General features: G+C 35.5%; 1 protein-coding gene across 1 annotated transcript in view; it reads right to left on the bottom strand.

Moving 5' to 3' along the window:
- NETO2 (neuropilin and tolloid like 2) overlaps positions 1–15,988 on the bottom strand; it is a 49,648-nt gene that overhangs the window by 20,136 nt on the left and 13,524 nt on the right. The gene's annotated exons all lie outside the window — the stretch shown is intronic.

Genomic DNA, 15,988 nt, shown 5'->3' with positions numbered 1-15,988 from the left:
ATAAAAGAATCACTTATACTTCCATTCTAACAACCAATGTAATTATTTTGCTTACTTCTTCTTCTGGCAGCTGGCCTGTATGGGGATCTGAACCCTTGACCTTGGTGTTACAAGGCAGTGCCCTAACCAACTGAGCCAACCAGCCAGCTCACAACCAATGTGATTAATTGGTAAGTTTCTTTTCAGTTTATGTGCACATTATTAAAACCTAGGTGTAACTGTAAGACACCTAAGACACATATGTCCTGTTTTTGCTGTAACGCATTAAAAATGTTATCTTTTCTATACTCTTCACAACTGCTCTTATTCCTATGATGTTCAATCATTTACTTACCTGTCATCCTATGGCTGCACACTTAAGTTGTCCTGAGATTTCACCCCTTAAATAACAATTTCTGCATTTTCAGACAGGAAGAAATGAACTATATGATCAAAGTAAACATTATTAGCATCCTCTTTATTCAAATTTTATAGGCAGTTTTGTTACAGGGCACTAAATCATTTCTTAAATACAATGGCCCATTCTTGTTTGAAGACTTCCTTTATATTGTAGGCTTAGAAAGACTTTAAGCATTAATGTCTAAAAGAACCTAATGAAGTAGGTATCATTGCTTACAGGTAGAAAGATTCAGGAACTTGGTCAGCATTATTGAGAACTAGGATTTGAACCTAGGTTGGCCTGACTCTAAAATGTGTGTTCTTCCCTTTCCATGGGGTGACACACACACACACACACACACAGTCAGTTTATGTTTTTGGCTCTAGTTGCTCATATGTGACTTTACAATTAAAATACAATTTTACTGAATGAAGAATAAAGATTTCCTTTGAATTGCCATTGAAGACATGTAATGAGTTATTATCTCTGAGTAGTGGTATGCTACCACCACCCTTTAATTTAATGGGCTTAATAAAACAAAAATGTCATGTCACATATTTTCCCCCTCTGTAATACCTTGATAGGATAAAATAAGAGTTAACAAAACATATAGCTCAAAGAGTCCAACTTTGACCAAATAACTCTAACTCATTTGAAATGACCAGTATGCCACTTCCATGAAAATGGGTGGAGAATGAGTAATGAAATAGAATTTCTAATTCAAAACTTTACAAAGTCGTCATGCATGTATTTTAACATAGAAGTAATGTTTTCTTAAATATATCATCAGTTCTCATTAATTTCTCCATCATTTATATAACCAAGACACTCTGTTCATTTTTCTAAGGTAGTATCACTAATACTGTCTGTCTTCTGCATTAGGCTGCAGAATATGCTAAATCACATCCAGTATAATTCTTGCTCATAGCAGGTAATGATTAAGTGACTATGTTTGTAAAACTAGACATCTGTATAACTAAATACTAGAAAAACAATGAAGGTGTCTGAAGTATTTACTCTCTACTTTTCTAACCCAAAGAAACATGGTATTGTACAAGGCCATAGGAATTGCTCTTCAAAGACATACTTCTTTAAAAATCAAGAGTTAAAGTCATATGACAATATGACTTTTCTATTGTGAATACAACTAAAAACTAAATACTAAAGTTAAGCTCCACTAATATTCAGAAAATATTCACAACAATTTGAAGATGACAAAATGAAATGTGGGGGGAAGGGCAAAAACTATTCTTCTCTCACTCCAGACTGCATGGTGTTTACTAAACACTGTTGGCCTTTTACCCCACCCCTATATCCTATCCAGGGAAGCAGAGTGAGTTCCGCGGATGGTGGGGAGTTTGGTCTCTTTTTCCTTCCCTCTCTCCTTGGATCAGTAAGTAGGAAACAGTGATCTCAGCAAGTGTATTTTCTGCAGATGCAAACTTTCCTTGGAGTTGGTCTAGTCTAGAGTTAGATGGGAGGTGGAATTGGCGGGTTGGGACTGAGCAAGACCAATGTGACTGTCTCGCTACTAAGCTGCTTCCCCTATCCTAGCTATTCTGAATCTCCACATGCTGACACTTTTATTTCCCAATTGTTTCAGAACTACAGTGGGGAAAAGGGATCCTACTGATTGGAGCCCCGGAAGATCCCAACAGAAATGAAACTAAATCCCCAGAAAGCTACTACCATTATGGAAAAGGCACTGATAAAAATGGACTAAAGCACTGCTTGTATACTTGTAAACACCAATGCCTTCTTCCGTATACTTATAAGTGGATATATTTTTTGAACATCACCCATTAACTAGTTTATCCCATTTTGAGTATTCAAGGGTTATGGTGATCTTTAACATTTACCTCTTTAAATTCTAAAAATAAAACCATCTGTTTACTCATTTAGCTTAACTTTTAAAAACTGTTTTACTCTTATGTAAGTATGTATATGTGTATGTTTCTTGGCAGATGGCCAGTATGGGGATCTGAACGCTTCACTGTGGTGTGTTCAGCATCATGCTCTAACCAAGTGAGATTTGCTTTATTAAAAGTAACACATTCTCCACTAGCCAATATTCCAGATAACACTAGTAAAAAACTTGTGAATATGGAATTATTTTTTCATAAAATATTTCAATAAAGAATAAGGAGATCTAAGAAATATGTTTAATTTCACTTAAATATTTAACTACTAAATATCATCAAATAAGAAATTACTTATTAGTAATACAGCTGAAGCCCCCTAGGTTCCCATTATACTTCCTACATTATCCTGAGTTTAATTTTTAAAATTCCTATGCAGGGCTGGCCAGTTAGCTCAGTTGGCTACGGCACAGCCTGGTAACACCAAGGTCAAGGGTTCAGATCCCTGTACTGAAAACAAAAAACAAAAAACCAGCCGCCAAAAAATAAATAAAAATAAAATTCCTGTGAAAATTCTAATATGTCATATTTATCTATAAAAACATAGTTATGATTCTATGTATTTTAAAACCTTGTATCAATTATAGAAATTACTATTTAGCCACTCTCCTGTTGGACATTTTAGCTTGCTTCCACTTTTAAAATTATGAATACTGCTGTAAATATTCTTGTATTCTCACTGTGCATATGTATGAGTTCATTTGGGTATATATCTAGAAATGTACTTTCTGTGTTGTAGCATATGACCATTTTCAGCTTTCCCAAAACTTGCCAAATGGCTCTCCAAAGTGGCTGTAGCAGTTTATATTTTTAAAGCAAATTAAGAGTTTCCGTTATTCAGTCCTTGCTGACACTTCAAGAACAGTTCCATTACCCCCTGCAAATTCTCTTGTCCTGTTACTTTGCAGTCTATCTCTGATCTGAACCCCTGGTAGCCAATGATCGATTCTCTGTCCTATAGTTTCACTTTTTCCACAACTTAATATAAATGAAAGTATGTAGCCTATTGAGTCTGGATTCTTTCACTTAGCATACACAATACATTTGAGGTTATGGCGTGTATCAAGTTTGTACCTTTTTATGGCTGAATGAATTTCACCATAAGAATGATCTACAGTTTATTCTATTAACAGCCAAGAACATCTGGACGATTTCCAGTTTTGGGTTATTATGGATAAAGCTACTACGGGCATTTACACAGGGGTTTTTGTATGAAAAAAGGGACTGCTAAGTCACACGGTAACTTTGCAGAAAACCACCAATGTATTTCCTAGGATGTCTATATCATTTTGCATTCCCACCGGCGATCACCAGCACTTGCTCAGCATAGTTCCCAGCACCTGGTGTTAGTATTTTTTAGTATACTTATTCTAATGAAGGTATAGTTACTATCTCATTATGGTTTTAATTTGCAATTCTGTAGTGGCTAAATCTTTTTTAGTGAAGTGTCTGTCAAAATCTGCTGATTTAAAAACTGGGTTATGTTCTTATTGTTGAGATTTGAGCTCTGAATAAAATTTTTTTGACAGGAAATTTGCAAATATTTTCTCCCAGTCAGTGGCTTTTCTTTTCACTCAATACTATCTTTCACAAAGAAAAGTTTTTTATATTAATGAGTCCAATTTACATATTTTTTCTTTTATGGATATTACTTTGGTGTCATATATCTAAGAACTCTTTCACTCAAAGTCATTAACATTTTCTCCTAAAAGTTTTAAAATTTCACATTTATGTGTATGATCCATTTTAAGTTAATTTTCTTTTTGAAAAAATAATGCTAAGAGGTTTCTTTTTAAAAATTTTTAATAGACACATAATTATTATACATATTTATGGGGTACTATATGATATTTCTAAATATGTACACAACGTGTAATGACCAAATCAGGTTAATTAACGTGTCCATCACTTCAAACATTTATCATTTCTTTGTGTTGGGAACATTCAAAATCTTCTTTTCTAGGTAACTGTGAGTATACAATAAATTGTTGTAAATTACATACTACAATTCTAGAGAACTTCAGATCCTATTCCTCCAAACTAGCTGTATTTTTCATTCATTAACCAACCTCTCATTATCTCCTCTCCACCCTACCTTTCCCAGCCTCTGGTAACCACTATTCTACTCTCTACTTATAAGTAATCAACTTTCTCAGCTTCCACATGAGTGAGAACATGTGGCATTTGTCTTTCTGTTCCTGACTTACTTCGCTTAACATAATGTCCTACAAGTTCATCCATGTTGCTGCAAATGACAGGATTTTGTTCTTTTTATGGCTGAATAGTATATTCCCATTGCATATAATATATACTGCATTTTCTTTACCCAGTCATCAGGTGATGGGCACTTAGGTTGATTCCATATCTCGGCTTACTGGGAACAGAGCTGCAATAAACATGGGAGTGCAAATATCTCTTCAGTATTCTGATTTCCTTTCTTTTGGATATATATCGAGATCAAATGGTAGTTCTACCTTAATTTTTTGAGGAACCTTCATACTATTTTTCATGGGGCTGTATTAATTTGCATTCCCACCAACAGCATATGAGAGTTCCCTTTCTCTGCATCCTCACCAGCATTTGTTATTTTGTCTTTTCATAAAAGCCATTCTAATTGGTGTGAGATAATAGCTCATAGTGGTTTTGATTTACATTTCCATAATGATTAGTGATGTTGAGCATTTCTTCATATACCTGTTGGAAATCTATATGTCTTCGTTTGAGAACTATACATATATTCAATTCATTTGCCCCCTTTTTTACACTAAATTATTTGGTTTTTTACTGCTCAGTTGTTTGAGTTCCTTGTATATTGTGAATATTAATGTAGGATGAAAAAATTATAAGTATTTTATCCCATTCTGCAGGTTGTCTCTTTACTCTGTTGACTGTTTTCTTTGCTATGCAGAAGGTTTTTAGTTTCATATAATCTCATTTGTCTATTTTTGCTTTTGTTGCCTGTGCCTCATCTTCTCCATGAAGTCTTTGCCCAGACCAGTGTCCTAAAGCATTTCTATGTTTTCTTCTAGTAGTTTCAAGTATGGGTCTTACATGTAAGTCTTTAATCCATTTTGAGTTGATTTTCATACATGGTGAGAGACAAGAGTCTAGTTTCATTTTTTGCATATGGCTATCCAGTTTTCTCAGCATCGTTTACTGAAGAGACTGGCCTCTCTCTATGAAATTTTCTTGCTGCCTCTGTTGAAAATCAGTTGGCTGTAATATGTGGCTTTATTTCTTTACTCTGTTCCATTGGTCTGTTTGTTTTTATGCCAGTACCATACTATTTTAGTTACTATGGCTTCACAGAATATTTTGACATCAAGTAACGTGATGCCTTCAGCTTTGTTCTTTTTGCTCAGAATTGCTTTGGCTATTAGGGGTCTTTTGTGGTTCTATATGAATTTCAGGATTGTTTTTTTCTATTTCTGTGAAGAATGACATTGGTATTTTGATAGGATTTCCATTGAATCTGTAAATCACTTTGGGTAGGATGGCCATTTTCACAGTACTTATTCTTCCAATCCATGAACATGGAATGTCTTTCCATTGCTTTGTGTCCTCTTTAATTTCTTTCATCAGTGTTGTATAGTTTTCCTTGTAGACATCCTTCACCTCCTTGGTGAAATTAATTCCTAGGTATTTTATTTATCTTTTTGTAGCTATTTTAAGTGGGATTGCTTTCTTGACTTTTTATTGTGCTTGTTGTTGGTGTACAGAAACACTACTGATTTTTGTATGTTGATTTTATGTCCTTCAACATTACTGAATTCGTTTATCAGTTCTAAGAGTTTTTTGGTGGAGATTTTAGGTTTTTTTTATATATAAGATCATGTCCTCTGCAAACAGGGACAATTTGACTTCCTTCTTTCCAATTTGAATACCATTTGTTTCTTTCTCTTGCCTAATTGCTCTGGCTAGAATTTCCAGTACTATGTTCAATAAGAGCAGTGAGAGTGGGTGGGCATCCTTGTCTTGTTCTAGTTCTTAGAGGAAAAGCTTTCAGCTTTTCGCCATTCAGTATGACATTAGCTGTCAGTTTCTATATATGGCCTTTACGATATTGAGGTATGCTCCTTCTATACCTAATTTATTGGGAATTTTTATCACAAAGAGATATTGAATTTTATCAAATGGTTTTTCTGCATCTATCGAGATGTCCATATAATGTTTCTGTCCTTCATTATCTTGATGTGATGTACTGCATTTGTTGATTTGCATATGCTGAACCATCCTGGCATCCCTGTAATAAATCCCACTTGATCATAGTAATCATGGTGAATTATCATTTTAAATATATTTCTGAATTCAGACTTATAGTATTTCACTGAGGATTTTTGTATCTATTTTCATCATGGATATTGTCCTATAGTTTTCTTTTTCTGTTTTTGTGTGTTCTTGTCTGGTTTGGTTTCAGGGCAATGCTGGTTTTGTAGAATAAGTATAGAAGATTACCTCCTCTTTAACTTTCTGGAAAAGTTTGGGAAGAATTGGTATTAATTCCTCTTTAAATGCTTGGTAAGATTCAGTAGTGAAGCCATCTGGTCCTGGGCTTTTTTAAAATGTGAGACTTTATTACTGATTCAATCTCACAACTCATAATTGGTCTGCTTAGGTTTTCTATTTCTTCTTGTTTCAATCTTGGTATATTGTACATGTCAAGAACTTTATCCATTTCCTCTAGGTTTTCCAATATGTTGGCAGATAGTTGTTCTTACGTCTCTAACAATCCTTTGTATTTCTGTGGTATAAGGTGTAACATCTCCATTTTTGTTTCTAATTTTATTGGAGTCATTTCTCTTTTTTCTTGGTTAGTCTAGCTAATGATTTGTCTATCCAACATTTCATTTATATGACCTTTTACTTTGGATTTTTTAGTCTCAATTTCATGTACTTCTGCTCTGATCTTTATTATTTTTTCCCCTGTACTAACTTTGGGTTTGGTTTGTTCTTGCTTTTCTATTTTGTTGACATGTATTATCAGGCTGCTTGGTTGAAATGCTTCTACTTTTTTGATGCAGGCATTAATTGTCATAAACTTCCCTATTAATTCTGCTTTGACTGTATCCCATAGGTTTTGGTATGCTACATTGCTATTTTCACTTGTTTCAAGAGTTCTTTTTAACATTAACATGTATGAGTATTTGTACAGTTACGAAAGTTCTACTTGTTATTGATTTCTGGTTTTATTCTATTGTGGCTAGAAAAGACACTTGATTTCAATTTTTAAAAATTTGCTGAGAATTATTTTGTGGCTCAACATATGGTCAATCCTGGAGAATGTTCCATGTGCTGATAAGAAAAAAAAAGTGTATTCTACAGCTATTGAATGAAATGTTCTGTAAATGTCTGTTAGGTCAGTTTTGTCTATTGTGCAGTTTAAATCCAATGTTTCTTTGTTGATTTTCTGTCTAGATGATCTGTCTAGTGCTGAGAATGGGGTGTTGAAATCCCCAACTATTATACTGTATTGGAGTCTCTCCCTTTAGATCTAATATGCACTTTGCATACATGGGTGCTCCAATGTTGGGTGCATATATATTTACAACTGTTGTATCTCCTTCCTGAATTTATCCCTTATCACTATATAATGACCTTTTTTTTTTTTACCTTTTTTTACATTTATCAACTTAAAGCCTGTTTTATCTGATATAGGTAGAACTATTTCTGTTTGCTTTTGGTTTTTACTAGCATGGAAAAAATTTTTCCATCCCTTAATTTTCAGTCTTTGTGTCTTTACAAGTGAAGTGAGTTTATTGTAGGCAGCATATAGTTGGGTCTTTTTAAAAAATCCATTCAACTAGCATACATATTTTAAATGGGAAATTTACTCTGTTCATATTCATGGTTATTATTGGTAGGTGAGGACTCACTCCTGTCATTTTGTTAATTGTTTTCTAGTTCTTTTGTATATTCTTTCTTTTTTCCTCTTATTTGTCATTGTAGTTTGGTGGTTTTCTGTAGTGGTAAGGTTTGATTTCTTTTTCTTTACCATTTCTGTTTTCTGCTTTCCTAGTGAGTTTTATACTTTTGCATGTTTCATGATGGTAGTTATTGTCCCTTTGTTTCCTGATATAGGTATCCCTTGAGAATTTCTTGTAAGGCAGTTTAGTAGTGATGAATTCCCTGTTCTGGCTTGTCTGGGAAAGACTTTATTTCTCCTTCATTAAGAATAGATTTGCTAGATATAGTATTTTTGCCTAGCAATTTTTTTCTTCTAGCACTTTGAATATATCATCCCATTCTCTCCTGGAATGTAAGGTTTCTGTTCAGAAATCTGTTGTTAGTTTAATGAAAATTCCCTTGGATGTGATGTGAAACCTTTCCCTTGCCATTTTTAGAATTCTCTTTGTGTTTGATTTTTGACATCAAAGAGGACCTTTTTGGGTTGAACCTTCTGAAGACTTTCGGTTTCCTGCATCTGGATGTTCATATCTTTCCCATGACTTGGAGAGTTTTCAGCTATTTCATAAAATAGACTTTCTATGTCTTTCCCTTTCTCTTCTATTTCTGATCTCCTGTATTTGTTTGCTTAATGGTGTCCCATAATTCTTGTAGGCTTTCTTCACTCTTTTTCTTTCTTATTATTTTTTTCCTTAATGGGTACTTTTGAATGACCTATCTTTAAGCTCAGACATTCTTTCTTCTGCCTGGCCTAGTCTATTGCTGAAGCTCTCTATTATATCTTTTATTTCATTCTATGACTTCTTCAGCAGAAGGATTTGTCTTTTTTATATTATCTATCTCTTTGTTAAAATTTTCATTCATATCATGGTTTTCCTAATTTCTTTGAATTTTCTATCTGTATTTGCTGTATCTGTTTCCTTAAGATCATTGTTTTAAATTCCTGTTCTGGCAATTTGTAGATTTCCTTTTCTTAGGGGTTTGTTACCAGAGTTTTTGTGTTCCACTTGTAATGTCATATTTCCTTGTTTCTTCATGTTTCTTGTGTCCCTTCACCAATGTCTATGCATCTGGTGGGACAACTGACTCTCTCAAACTTTGCAGAATGGCTTTCATAGAGAAAGTCTCTCACCTACAGATGGGTCTTAGTGTGCTGACTGGAAAGGGTGTGCTGATGAATTGGTGTAGTCTTTGTGCAGCTTCTTCAGCTGTGATCAATGTCACTAATAATTGTGGGTGCCTTGGCAACATAGGCTGTGGAAGTTTGTGGCAGTGGTGGCAATGGCATAGCTTAAGGGCTTTGATGGCAAGGGCTTTTGGGGTCCTCCCATTCTCAATTTCCCCATAATGAAGAGACCTTGCCAGAGGTCTCTGGTCAGACAGGACCTACAATCAGCTGCAGTGGTAGGGGATTCCAGGTGCAGGTACTTGAAGTGGCTGTAGAGCTGGTATTCTAGGCTTAGGTTCTTGTGAACCTATTGTGGCACCTAGGTCTTTATGTGCCAGTTCATTTTCTGTGGCAGGGTTGAATGTAGATTGCCAATAGTGCCAGAATCTATTGCTCTGAGGTCACTCTGGAAGGCCAGGCCCAGTGGGTCAGGTTGTAACCATGACTCTGAACCATGGGGCCAGAGTGATGAAGCTCTAAGAGAAGTGGTGCTTTAAAGACTTGGGCATGGGGAGCAGGGTATGACTGCAATTTGGTTACCAGAGACAATATGGTTCAATGGTTATTCAGGTCCCAGGGGATGAGGCACCAAGTAATGGTGACTCTAGACCAAAAAATGGTGGCACTCAGTAATATCCTAGACTTTTTGAGGTCAGATGCAGGGGCAGTAAGGACACCAGAATGGCGAAGCACAGCTGTCTTTTGGGCCACGGTAGGCAAGGAGTAGCACAGTGCTGTCTACATTCCTTAGAAAAAGGGGTGGCTCAGCAGCTCAAACTCTAGGGGGCTAGTACTACAGAGAAACAAAATATTATAGGTGTATGTCCAGTAAGGCAGGGTGTGTCAGCTCAGGCACTGCTCTGTCTCCCTGGGATGTGGGGTACTAAGTCAGTCCTAGGACACGCAGCTACTCAACTCAGCCAAGGAGCTAGATGGCCTAGGCACCAATTCTCCAGAGGGTGAGGCACTGCTTCAGCTCAGGCCTGGGGTGCATGACTACTGTGGATGGCCCAAGCACTGCTTCTCTGAGATGCCAGGCATTGTCTCAACTCCAGCCCAGGTGGCAGGACAAATCAGTGACTAGGATGGGTATATGGAGCAGATCTACCAAAGTCTTGTTGCCCCTGAAGGCAGGGTCTAACTTTAGCTCTGGTCTCCAGGTGAAGGTACAGCAGTGACAGAGTGGAATATGGAGGGTGTCTGCCAAAGTAGTTTCCTCAGGAGGCAGCACAGACTCATTTCAGGCCCCTAGCGGCATGGCAAACAGCACCTGGAAGAAGTAGATGGAGTAGCTTCACCAAGGCATTGATTCCCCTGGAGGGTGTACAGAGCTTCAGCTCTGGCCTGAGGGGTAGGGGTGCAACTGGGAATGAGAAGAGGGTGGAGCAGCTCCACCCCAACTTGGCGCCATGTGGTAGGGTCTAACAGCTGCTCACAACTTGGCTTGGTGATGTTTGACCACTGGATGGGGATGATTTAGCAACAGCTCAGCCTCTGGGATGAAAGGGAGCTGTGGCCACTTGTCCCCAAAGCAAGACACATTCCTGTAGCTCCAGTTCCAAAATGGCATGGTGCAGTAGCCACATGGACCCAGAGGGCAAGGCCCAGTGTTGACTCCTTCTATGGTGGAAGCACAACTGTGTGGACTCCAGGCAGCTCCCTCAGCTGGCCTTAGTGCATGTGAGGACTACAGTGGTCCCCAGTGGTGAGGAATGTAGATGTCTAAGGTGTGAACGGAGACTGCTGTTGTGCTCTTGCTTACTTTTCACCTGCAGCAAGAAGTTCCTCTTGGTTCCCATCTGATCCTGGCTGGGGCGGTGAAGGTTGGGTGTTTCACTCATTCTCTATGTGGCTATCCCGAGTTTCTGTGTTCACCAGGGTTTCTGTTATTTTTTTAATGTACTCTAGTGTTCTCCTTTAGTTATTTTGATGAAAACGTAGTTGTGTATTCATTGTTTAGTCTGTCTTTGTGGGATAGTCAAATGCTAAGGTCTTCTTATCTGTCACCTTGCTGACATCCCTCTTGGGTTAATTTTTGTATAAGATTTTATGTCTAGGACAAGGTTCATTCATTTTCTTTGAATATGGGTATTCAATTGTTCCAGCAAAATCAGTTGAAGACTATCTTTTTCTTCACTAAGTTAGCTTTGTATCTGTCAAAAATCAATTAACGATATTTGTATAAAGCTGATCTCTGAACTCTTTATCCATGTACCTGTTCTTTTGTTAGTACCACACTGTCTTGATTACTGAAACTTTACAGTAAGTCCTAATCAGGAAGTGAGTCTTCCATCTTTGTTCTTATTCAAAATTACTTTGGCTTTTGTAATTCCTTACGTTTTTATAAGTTCTATAATCAGTTTGTCAATATTTACAAAAGTACAGCTGGGATTTTGATTGGAATCACGTTCATCTATACAGATCAATTTCAAAAGAAGTGATATTTCAGTTCTACTGAGTCCATCAATACATATATACACAATGTATTCCAACTGTTCATTGCTAGTATATAAAAATACAATTGATTTTTTCTATAGAAAATATAAAGATCTTATATCCTGCGACCTTCTAAATGAATTTATTTGTTGCAGGAGCTTTCTTGTACATTTAATAATTTTCTTAATATAGATATCCAAGCCATCTGCAAAAAAAGTTTTTCTTCCTTTTCAATGTGTACATCTTTTGACACCAGCTACAACCTCTGGTATGATACTGAATAAAAGTTAGCATGCAACTGATTTTGAAGGAGAAAACATTCAGATTTTCACTGTTAAGTATGATGTTAGTTGTTGAGTTTTGTACATGCCCTTTATCAGGTTACAGAAGTCCTCTGTGTTCCTACTGAGATTTTAAAAAATCAAGAATGATATTGAATTTTAACAAACAGAGATAATCATGCTCTTCTTTTGTCTATTTATATGGTGAATTACACTGATTTTTCAAATGTGAACCAGCCTTGCACTCCTGGAATAAATCACACTTGGTTGTGATTTATTATACTTTTTATATACTGCTGGAAAAATATTTGCTAATATTTTGTTGAGCATTTTTGCATATATTTCCTCGAGTAATATTTATCAGTAGTTTTCTTACAATGTCTTTGGTGATATCAGGGTAATTCTTGTCTTATGAAGTGAGTTTATAAGTGTTCTTTCCTCTTGCATTTCATGGAAGAGATTTTAAGGAATTGGCATTACATCGTACTTAAGTGCTTGGTACAATTTGCTGGTGAATCCATCTAGGCCTGGAGCTTTGTTTGTTAGACGCTTTCTAAGTATGAATTCAATTTTTATGAATAAATATAGAATGATTCAGGTTACGTATTTCCTCTTGGACATGTCTGGGTATACAGCTTTTTAAGGGGTTTGTTCATTTAATCTAAGTCATCTGATTTTTAAGCATACAGCTAGCTGTTCATTCCATTTGCTCATTTCTCTTTTTAACATTAGTAGGGTCTGTAGTGATACCCTCTCTAGCATTCCTGATTTTGGTAAAATAATTAATATATTTACCTAGATATTTACCATTTGTTTCCTTTCATTTATAAAGTTCCATGATTCTTTGTTGCATCATTTCTCTCTTTTATCTAAAAAAGTCCTTTATTATTTCTTTTACAGCAGGTCTGTAGGTGATAAATTCTACTACTTTGTCTTCAGAGTATGACTTCATTTTGCACTCACTCCTGAAAGAAGTCCACCCCCCGACCCCTCCTCTAGCTCTTGAAAATTTTGATCCACCATCTATGGCTTCAATTATTTCTTAAGAGAAATCCAAAATCAATGAAATCATTTTTTTCTGTTTTCAGCACCATGCTCTAATCAGCTGAGCTAATCTGCCAGTCTCCACTTGGTTCTTTTTTACAGTTTATTTCTCTGCTGAGTCCTACCTTTCTACTCTTTTACTTTTACTTCATGGAGCATGGTTATATTGTTGCTTTAGTTTTTGATAACTGCAACATCTGGGTCCTGCTAGGGTTGGGATCTGCTGTCCTTCGTTTCAGAATTAATCAGATTTTCCTGCTTTTTTGTATGTAATTTTTTGTTGTATCCTAGGCATTTTGAATACCATGTTGTGAGACTATGGTATGGATCCAGTTAAAAATCCCTGGAGGATGTTGGTATTTGTTATTTGTTTTGTTTTAGCAGGAAATCAACACAGGTTCAGACTGCAAATTCTGTCTCACTTTGTGCATGTGGTAGTCCCAAGGCTGGTTCAACTTTCAAAGCCTTTGCTGTGATGTGTAGGCTTACCCAGGCTGGCCCCACTCAGGGACTTCAATGGTGGTTTATACTGTAATTTGGTTTTCAACACCTCTGCCCTGTTTCTTTGGATCTGTTCCATATGCATGCAGTTCAGGAGGTAAGCAGAATTAGTGCCTTCTCTTCTGTAGCTCTCTCCTCTTCAAGACTTCCTTCATATTCTCTCGATGACAACATGGTCACCTATTCACAGTTGCTCTGACCAGAAAGACAAGTTTTCCTCAAGGTTTTAGCCTTCTAACCTGCTATGAGTTCTGAATAACTGAAGGAAGGGAGAAAAAAACAAAACAAAACATGGGGATTCCCTCCATACTCTATAGATATCACCATTTATACTGCTTACAAAATTATTATCAAATTACATTAAATCATTTTGTCTGTGAATAGTTAGTTCCATAGATATCACTAAAGCTATTTAAAAAAAACAAACAAACCTCTATACTATTATCAAACCAAACAAATAATTTCTTAGTATCAAATACCAGTCAGTGTTCAAACTTCTAATTGTATACTAATGTCATTAGTTCTCCCAATTTATAATTTGGTTGCATCCATAAGTTATTTGACTTTTACAATTCTTTTAATCTATAGGTTCCCCCCTCTGTTTTTCTTTTTCCTTTTGCCATTTATTCAGGTTTTTTCTCTTTAGTTTAGCAGGTCTCCTTCATAGTTTGTCTTATAATAGTTTTTATTCTTTGCTGTAATTGATTATGATCTTAGAAAATAATTTCTATTATTTGTATCTTTTTTCTAAATCAATTTTGCCAAAAGTTTGCTTATTGCTATCTTTTTCTAGAAGCCATTTTTGGTTTTGTTTATTTTTCCCTTTTGTATCTTTAATTTCATTTATTTCTGCTTTTTTTACTGTAAACCTTAATTTCTTTGGATTTGTTTTTCTTTTATCTTCTTAAGTCAAATCATTCAATTTCAATTTTTTTTTCTTCTAAAGGAAGGATTTATGATCATTAATTCCCTCGTACTACAACGGTACTTCATAAAGTTCACAGAAAGACATATATTATCTTTTAATTCTATTTTTCCATGAACTTTTTGAAGTATGCTCATATTTTAGCTGTATCCCACAAATTTTTCATTACTGAGTTTTAAATGTACAGATGGTCCCCAGATTATGATGGTTTGACTTATGATTTTTTGATTTTATGATGGTGTGAGAGCAATACACATTCAGTAGAAATCATACTTCAAGTACCCATACAACCATTGTTTTTTACTTTCAGTACAATATTCACTAAATTACATGAGATATTCAGCACTTTATCATAAAATAGGCTTTGTGTTAGGTGACTGTGCCCAACAATAGGCTAATGTAAGAGCTCTGAACATGTTTAAGGTGGGCTAGACTAAGCTATGATGTTCAGTAAGTTAGGTGTATTAAACACATTTTCAGCTTTCCATATGTTCAACTTACAATGGGTTTACTCAGACATAACCCCATCAGAAGATTAGGAGCACCTGTATGCAGATTTCTATCCTGATTTCTTCTGTGACCTATGAATTACTAACTAGTATATGAGTATTATTAAATTGACAAGCATATGGTTTTAAAGTAATTTTATGGTTGCTGATTCCTGGTTTAATTGTATTTTTGTCAGAGAATGCTTGCATAATACCACGCCTTGGTATATATTCAGACTTTCTTTGTTAGCCTAGCAAATGGAGCAGCTTTGAAAAATGTCTTATGCATGCTTATAGAGAATGCATATTCTCTGGATGTTGGGAGCAATGGATACCATGTCCATTAAGCATACAGTATTGTTTAAATCTTTTAAGCCTTACTAATTTTTTTGGTATGCCTAATCTATTAATTACTGAGAGATAAAAAAATATTAGCCATTGTAACTGTGAATTTGTCTATATTCCCTGGTGATCACCAATTTATGTTTTGTATGTTTGAGGCTACATTAATATGTAAGATTTTAAATTATCATATCTTCCTTGTGAATTAGTGACATTCTTAATTTCTAGTTCTAGTATTTCTTTCCTATTTTTGTAATTTTAAATTTTCATGTAATTATCCTGTAAAAACAATATATTTCAATTTTAACTGTAGCGTTTGGTTCATTTATTATTTTTGCCCAGAAATATCTTAATTTTGCCCTCATTCATGAATGACAGTTTAGTTGCATAATGGAAATAGAGATCACCAGTTATTAATTTTCATTCAAAACTTTGAAGACAGAATTCTATTGTCTTTGAGCTTCTACCTTGATGATGATGATTCTGGTGTCAATCTTAATAGCATCACTTTGTAGGCAGTCTCTTTTTTCTCTGTAGTTGTGTAAAAAACTTTCTCCTAGCCTCTGGGGTCTAATGTTAGATATCACTTAAAAACTTTTTC

This window comes from Cynocephalus volans, chromosome 10, assembly GCF_027409185.1.
Source record: "Cynocephalus volans isolate mCynVol1 chromosome 10, mCynVol1.pri, whole genome shotgun sequence".
NCBI lineage: Eukaryota > Metazoa > Chordata > Mammalia > Dermoptera > Cynocephalidae > Cynocephalus > Cynocephalus volans.
The sequence above is the reverse complement of the archived record's forward strand: the minus strand, read 5'-3'. Positions and strand labels throughout refer to the sequence as shown.